The 8,296-nt window shown below is 45.1% G+C and overlaps 1 long non-coding RNA gene across 1 annotated transcript; it reads right to left on the minus strand.

Annotated features, from left to right (window-relative positions):
* Positions 1 to 668: 668 nt before the first annotated feature.
* LOC146201490 (uncharacterized) lies at positions 669 to 8,296 on the minus strand. Its single transcript, XR_014703539.1, has 3 exons — positions 8,139 to 8,296; positions 6,597 to 6,722; positions 669 to 1,186 (listed from the first exon to the last, which is right to left on the minus strand). It is a non-coding gene; the product is annotated as an uncharacterized LOC146201490 (long non-coding RNA).

An 8,296-nucleotide genomic window follows, 5' to 3' on the forward strand; every position in this document is an offset into this window, starting at 1 on the left:
GCGTCTGCGGGATGGGGAGATGGGACGTGGGGAGGGGTGGGGGAAGCTGATGAGGGATGCGGAGCCTTTCTGCTTCCGCCGGCGGTCTCAAACACGACACTGTCCAACGGAATTGTTGCAGGCAGTTTGGTTTCCACACGCTCATTACCATGGCGAGGGTTAGACCTAGGGGGGAATGGTCTAGCCAAAATCTCGCTTCGGTCCATCTACCATTGAAGCATGTAGGTAGATGGGGTGATCGAATTTGACCACCTCTCTAATGATGAGTACAGTTTTTGGCCCGCGTTGCGGGAGTACACGACCACCGGTACACGTCATTCCCCAGACGGCCATAGACGTCCGACGGTCGACCGACGGACGTCCGTTTTCGGACCTTCGGACATCCGACGGAAGTCCGGTTATGTTCGATATACGTACAGCGGACGTCCGTCGGACTATCGTTCGTGGATCCGGATCGCGTCCCACGGACGTCCGACGGGCAGCCGGAGGCGGACATTCGGACGTTTCCTGGAACATGCTTGCAGGGCCCGCTATTGGTGTAAAAACTTGCCAATAACATTCGTGTAAAGCTCAGCAAGCATGTGCCATGGAAATTTCAGTCGCATACTAGTGCTCATGCTTTTGTCGTGAGAGTAAAGCAGACAATAGAATACGCAACAGGTTCAAGTTTCCTGTTGTCTGCTTTACTTTCACACACAAAGCACTGAACAGAAGTGTGCAATTAAAACTTCCATCAAAGAGGCACATATGCTAGCTGAGCTTTACACAAATGCACCATTCCTGAAAACATGCTAAGTGCATAGGCATACCAGCATGCGAGGTTGTAAAAAAAGCTTTTTTTTTTGGCTTTATTGCAAAAGCTGCATGCATAAACTGTCTACACTAAAAAAATATCGATGTTAAGGAATGGCATGGTAAAATGCAGGCCAACTGGAGTATTAAGAATCTACTTGAATAATTTTTTTTAATTATCCTTGGCCGTGACAGCTCTTCCCTTGGGGAGGTGGTGGAAGAAAAGGTATTTATTGAAACCTAATATTTCGGAATTAGCGAGAAGATGATCGAGTTCTCTGTGGGCGGCCTCCGCAGGCCAGGATTCCAGGAGCAGTTACTATCCTGTGCATTTGCTCGATCAGCTGTTGCTGGTCTTTCAGGCCTAAGATGGAAAGTGCAGGCTGGGCTCCCCCTGCAATAGAAGGGAAAATGAAATTAAAGTTATCTGTGCTGAACTTTGATTACACATCTCCAAGGGCAACTGCCAGTTTCTCTCAATTGCTTTTTCCAGATGGCACTGTACGCATGCATCTCCATTCAGAACTGTCACATACTATATAGAAAGGTCATATAACTGCAGCAAAACCCATGCAGAATAACAAAAGATACAAGCGTAGTTTGACCAGAACCTGGCATTCAGTATTTTAATGTTTTTATGTCGTCTCTTTGAACATGCCACTCTGACCAAACATGGCATGTTATGCTTGCTGCTATGCGCCCTCAGCAATGCCCAAGACATGGAGTGCACATGCAGAGAAACTAAGCATAAAGGATGCTGTATATGAACATAAAGCACAGCCAGAGCATTGCAGTATTACACAGGTACGCATTGGCGGCAGAAACCTGCATTTTGAGCGGTTTAACAGGCAGATTTCTAAAGTCATTGTTCCTGCTCTGAAAAGAAGTGATCAATAATAACATCATTTAAAATTGTTACCTTTTTGTTCTGTAAATTGCACATTTCGCTGGTTTCCATGTACCCTCTACCGAAGTCATTCCCTGGGTGTGTCGGGGGTATATCGACATCAACATCTAGGCTACAAGCGTCTAGAAAGCGTCTCCTTAGAGCAGCTGCGACGAAGTAACTTATCTGATAACATGCAAGCTGCTGCAGCAGAATAAAGATAGACATTTGACATGTGGCTAAAGCCCAATGTGGAAGCATAGCCCGCCGCAGTGATTGCGCAGTGTTCATGCTTCTAGAAGAGTTAAAAGTAAAGTTATTTGTTTACCCACAGCGCTATATGTGACATTACAATAGCAAGGCTTATAGTTACACAAAACCCAAAAAGCTGACAACCACGAGCTCCTGATGTATTACCGGCAGCATGCAGCATGGATGTTAGTTACTGAAATATGGTTGCATAATTCTGGCAACCAGCTGTGCATGTATGTCATGGATTTCTCAACTACGCACAACAAATTACAAATAATGGTATTTATAAATGCAGCCAGCTGTTCACAAGAAACACTGTAGTTTTTTTATGGGGAAGGTAGTGGGCGCCAAAGAAACTGCCCTTGTAAAGGCGCCTAATTTGCCCCTATGTAATATCGGGGACAAGTGTGTGGACTACACAAACTGCAATCAAAGCACATAACTTTCACATCGACCAGGAAACTCGGACCATACTTGTCGATGTGAAAGTTGAGCGTTAGTTCTTTCATGTGTGCAAGAGAAATAAGGTCACAATTCGTTTACATCACGATTCTAGTCCAAAATCTCCAGACATATTGTCCAGAGACTTTCGCCTCCGCAGTATAAGCCACCACTTGGGTAAGAGATTAGTAAAACAAGTGTATAAAAGACATTAGTGCTGTTGGACAGCCATAGCTATAAAAATGGTATTGACATTGGAGTACTGCCTTAAGGCGGGGCCTCGGGCATTACAAAAGCAAGAGTTAGTGTCCGCTGGTCCTCATTTGAACGAACAAAAAGAGCGGGGGAAAGAAATCTACCTCAACTACATGTTTTGAGTGACACCAAGCCGCAGTTAGTATTAAAGATATCACACAATTTTGTGGAAGATTTGGGAGCGCTTTGCTGCTTTCTTACAGGATTGGACAAAAGAGCTCACCATCTTCAGAAAGGCACGTTATATAGAAATGAAAATAGTGAATTTACTGCATCTGGCCACAACAACTTGCACACGGAGAGGAAGATGAACTGAAAATTTTATACATCAATGTACGTATTTACAAGAGGTGAAACAATGACCATGATCTATGTCGAAGAAGAAAGAGAACAAAATCTAGCTCAGAACGAGTTCTCCAGGCCGCGAGGCCGTTTCATTAACTTCGGGACTCTGCCCACATTTCTCATCCCCAATGACAACGAACTCACACATGATTGGCTAACAAACATTTTGGCATGTCTTTCCACTTTCATAAGTTCTTCACCCTCTCCATAATACAAGCAATGCAAAAGGGACAACAAATTCGTTTTACAACAAACGGAATTTAGAGAATGGACCTCGAAATGATTGGCTCACTAGGTCACATGCCAAACTCTCTCCCCTAGGAAAAAAAAAAGAAAAACAAAATTAGAACCCATCAAAACGGTGTCCCACGTGCGCAACCATTGCCCAAAGCTTGCATCCTTGGCGGCTCCTTTTACAGGGCAATTATTGCAATTATGGGCGTCCGAGTCAGCACCATTGCGGACCACATCAGAAGAGCCAACCCACATCCTCCAGCTCCGCATCATACCGTCACTGTTACACACTTGCCCTTTTTCAATGCCGCCATCTCCCACCATTGTTGACATCCAGGGTTGGAATCCTCAACGAGACCCCACTCAGCGCGCCTGCACTGAATAATTGTCACTTTTATGGGCTTCCCAACAAGGAAGAGGGCCTTACACCCTTCAACCTGACAGTGATTTTTCTTTGAACGATAAGCAGTTCTTCCAAACGAGGTGCTCGTTTCAAAGCTGTGCTGCCTTCGGGTGATGGGAGTACTAAGGACCCCTTAGTTGTATACTGTTTGTAAAGCTCCTTAAATAAAAATGAGCCCCCTACATGACACAGCAACGAGAACAAACAGCCTGTCCCCGCGTCTTCGAGTGCGACAGCAAAGTCCTCGGAAGAGGGGACTTCTTTCCCTCTCTGCCTACGTTTCCGTTAAGCACTGTAGCTGCTATAGCTGCCTCTCTGTGCGCGTCTCTCCGCCTCCTGTCCGAGGGCAAGTGGGAGACGGCCGCAGCTGGGCATTGAACAGGTGACCCAAAAAGAGCAGACTAATAATGGTGCCTAGCATACCCACCGGTCCCTTACAGAAATCATTAAAGAAATGAAAGCAACACATCATATAACGCTACAATGTTTCTAAGTGCAAAGTCGACAACTCCAAGTCATATAAATATATGTACATCTCCGCACATTAACTAGACAGAAACAGTGCAGAGTAAACTAATAATTCAGTGTCTAACAACACTATTAAAAGGAGATAAAGGCCATGGGGGGCTACGATTATTATTAGTACCGTTTTGCCTTTAAACTACAATAACATACTTGTTGCAAACAGGTGGTTCAGTTGCTTTTATAAGCCCAACCCACCCTCACCTGAACACCAATCGAAGTTACCTTACCGACACCAAATCAACTCTTGCATTCGAACTGCAAGCTATCTTAAACGCCATAGAAGCGTTACCTGCCGACCCTACGTTTAAAAAAGTACAAATAATGACTCACTCTAAAGAAGCCTTAAAACATTTAAAGAAAGTCCATGGCACTCTTAGGGTCGCACAGACTATACATGCTGCTTGTCACCGTTACCCAGTGACTATAACCATTCACTGGGTTCAAGACAACAAAAATTTGAATACCATAACAGCAGACGTGCTTCGTCATGCAGATGATGTGTCACAACCTATTCATGATTCCTTGCCACCGGATCCACTCCTGACCCATTTGACATCATCAGCATCCCTCAGGCAGCGTACACGTGCTCTAATTCCCCCGTGTACGTACCCCCTTCCCCCCAATCTAACAAGGGTGGAGGAGGTATCTCTGAGACGGCTGAGGGTCGGAGTGGCTCTTACGCCCGCCGTTCGACACCAGTGGCAAAGTACTACTATTCCAGTTCCCGACAAATGCCCACACTGCGAAGAACCGGCTTGCGACACCACTGTACGGCATCTAATATGGACATGCCCAGGAACTTCGCATATGCGCAACACCATTCTACAAAAAGCTGGACTTTCATCAAGTAATGACTCTCATTTCCACTTATGGACAACAAACAACATTTATGCACGCAGTTTGTGTGACTTCTTGCACATGGCTGCACTCCACACATTCCTGTGACGCTATACCACCACCTTTTATGCCGTGTGGCAAACCCAGCGCCATAAATAAATAAATAAATAAATACTTGTTGCAAGCTTAAAATCAAAGATTCACACCTGTCCCACCCACAGCAATGGAACACACATCTGACTCAAGTCTGCAAAGAAAGAGCAAGCTAGACTATTACAGACGCACCCTTGGTTATTTTTCTGGCATTTCTCAGGGTGAAGAATCTGACTTGTCAGTAGCATGTATATGAATAAGAATCCTATGACAGTAAATGCATCAGATTTTCTGGAGTGGCTTTTCTTTGCTGACCACATATGAGGTGAGCTATAATTTATCCAACTTGGCCTAGGTTTATTCTATGAATAACAAAGCTATAGCAGGTACACAGTCGTCCACTCAGGCAGATCATGCGAGTGCGTGGCATGCACTTTTTGAGATGCCACTGCATCCATCGCAGCTGCACACCGTAGCGAAGAGGCAGACAGCGTGAAGTACCAGCCTCTAGTCCCTCTACCACCACTGGGGTGCCAAACTAGGGACCCCTTGTTTTTGTCAGGACAGGCCCCCTCAGGGTCAGCTAGTGAGTAACCTCCTGTATTTGTATCTGATGGCAATGTTTTCCACCACCACCCACAATACGCAGCTGCGCATCATAGCAGATGTGAAGCAACAGCTCCTGGTGCTTCTACGCATAAGCCACTTTGCCTTGATGCATGCCTGCGCACCATAGTAAAGAGGCAGACGACACGACGCAGCAGCTCATGGTACCTTTACACATGAGCCAACTCCCATTGTACTTCGATACGCACCATAGCAAATATACAGACTACGCCACACAGCAGCTCCTGGTCCCTCTATGCATAAGCCATTTTGCCTCAATACGCACCTGCGTACCTCAGTGAAGAGGCAGACGTGAAGCTGCAGCTCCTGGGCCCTCCATGCACATGCCACTTAGCATCAATGCACGGCTGTGCACTGTAGTAAAGAGGCGAAGGACGTTAAGCAGCAGCTCCTGGTCCCTCTACACATCAGCCATTTTGCCTCGATGCGCATCTGCACACCGTAACAAACAGCCAGATGTGACAAAGAAGCTCCTGGTTTCTCTACACATAAACCACTTTGCCTCAATGCACGTCTGCACACCGGAGCAAAGAGGCAGATGACGTGAAGCTGGAGCGGCTGGTCCCTCTACGCACACGCCACTTAGCCTTGATGCATGGCTGTGACGGATGCATTGCTATTTTGCAAACTGCATGCCACACATTCCCATTCAAGCTAAGAGTGGACGACTGTGTAAACGTAAAATACTGGTTATTTACTTCAATGGACAATGACAAAAAGTAACATGGTGGACAATGTAAAAAGAATTTGCTGCATAAAGTCTGTTGAAACCAGTTCTACATCCTACATGTAAACAAGCTAAAACCTGTCGAAGGGATGTGTGTTTAAAATCATCACGCTCAAACAACTTCAACACTGACAATCATGATTCAATATTAATAATATAGATAATGATACAATACTCACTTTTAGCCATACCAAAGAAATGAGAATGCAAAGGGATGTTGCTGTTTTTCCCCCGTGGATGACAGTTTTCCATGCTCAAAGTGCTGCTTCCTGTTGGCCTATGAAATCGGTTACAGCAAATGGCATCTGAAAAATTTTTGGAAGCCTTATGCTAGTCTTCAACGAGAAGAGCATTGCCATACAGAAGCAGAACACAAATATTTTTACAACACACTAAAAGCAACAACTGCGGTGCTGTTTTTAGGATGACTAGGTACAGGTTTTGCTGTAGCAAGCCAAATGTTAGCCTTAAATAAGGAAAGCATTCCCATACAGAAACAGAACACAAAAGCTTTTACAACACATTAAAAGCATCAATTGCACAAATGTTTGTAAGATGACCAGGTACAGGTTTCTGCTATAGCCCACATCATGTGACCGGCGGTTATCAGAAGCCTTGTATGTGAGCATGATGCCCTAGATTCAATTTATGGCTATCACTGCATTAACAAGCATGGGTTTAAAGCTACTTTAATATGATAATCTAAGAACATGGTAAGAGCTTTCAGTGCAAGACATAAGCTCAGTATCATGCACTATAAGGTGCTGCATGGCTCTAGTGTAGCTTTGGCATTATCTCGCTGTCAATAATGCAGTGAAGTTCTTAGGAGCCTTTGAATATCTGTAAGGACAAAGCAACAACAATTTTGTTTTCATCTCACTTTTGCTCAGCTCGTGTTTTTTTTTTCTTTTTTTCTTTTCTTTTTTTTTTTTTTTTTTTTGAGCCCGCGGCTTGCATGGCCTCCCAGTATGCCTGTTTTGCATAAAAGAAGGCGTTGCAGGCACCAGAGCTCACAGCCCAACTGTATAGCGGCGGCGGTATGTCAAATTCGTGCCAGAACAGCGCAGAACAACGGGTCAAGAAAAAGACAAGTGCTGACTTTTTTTTTTTTCTCTCATCTCCTTGTCCGGTTGTTCTGCGCGGTTCGGTCCCACATGCATGACCAACGTGCGCAAGGTGCTGTCCTGGTTTGTCAAAGCTGAAGGAGAGTACTAAACCTTAAGTTATTTAGTAGCTACAGCCGTTCCTTCTAGAAACTGTAGTTGCCGTAAAGCTCGAGAGAGAAAGATCAGCGGCTGTCCATTAAAAAAAAAAAAAAAAAAAAAAAAAAAAAAAAAACAGGGCTCGCGACGTTTTCACAAGTGTAGGCATGCCGCACGATAGGCTCGAGGAGTGCAAAAGTTTTCTCGTATAGTTTTTACAACTCAGCACGTTGCGCATGGTTAACAAATTAACTCCTTTAAAGCTCGGGCAGGCACTCCTTTATCAGAGACAGAGAAGTTGCGCGGCTTACTGGCGCAGCGTCCAGTAATGCCGAGAAAGATGGCCCTCAGACTTGAGGCTGCACTTTAGTTAGTCGGCGCGGAGCCATCCTGTCAGTCTCGCCTAAAACACTCGACCGTTCGGCTGCTGTACAGAGCTGTTTCCTTACCCAAAAGCTCACCACTATCGGTGCATAGAAAAGTTCCACTAAAGAAACAAAAGTTCGGTGAAATACTTACTATGGAATCGGCGGGTGAACAAAGTGTGCCAGCCGCACCAAGCCACAGCAAAAACAATGCTAGCAGTGCATTACAGCCGTAGGTATTTGTAACTGCGCAGAAAATGCAGAACACGAAAACGTGAAGCCATCTTCCATGACTAAACTTCAACTTGTCAG

Source organism: Amblyomma maculatum, chromosome 1, assembly GCF_055883805.1.
Source record: "Amblyomma maculatum isolate TAMU_Amacu chromosome 1, ASM5588380v1, whole genome shotgun sequence".
Lineage (NCBI taxonomy): Eukaryota > Metazoa > Arthropoda > Arachnida > Ixodida > Ixodidae > Amblyomma > Amblyomma maculatum.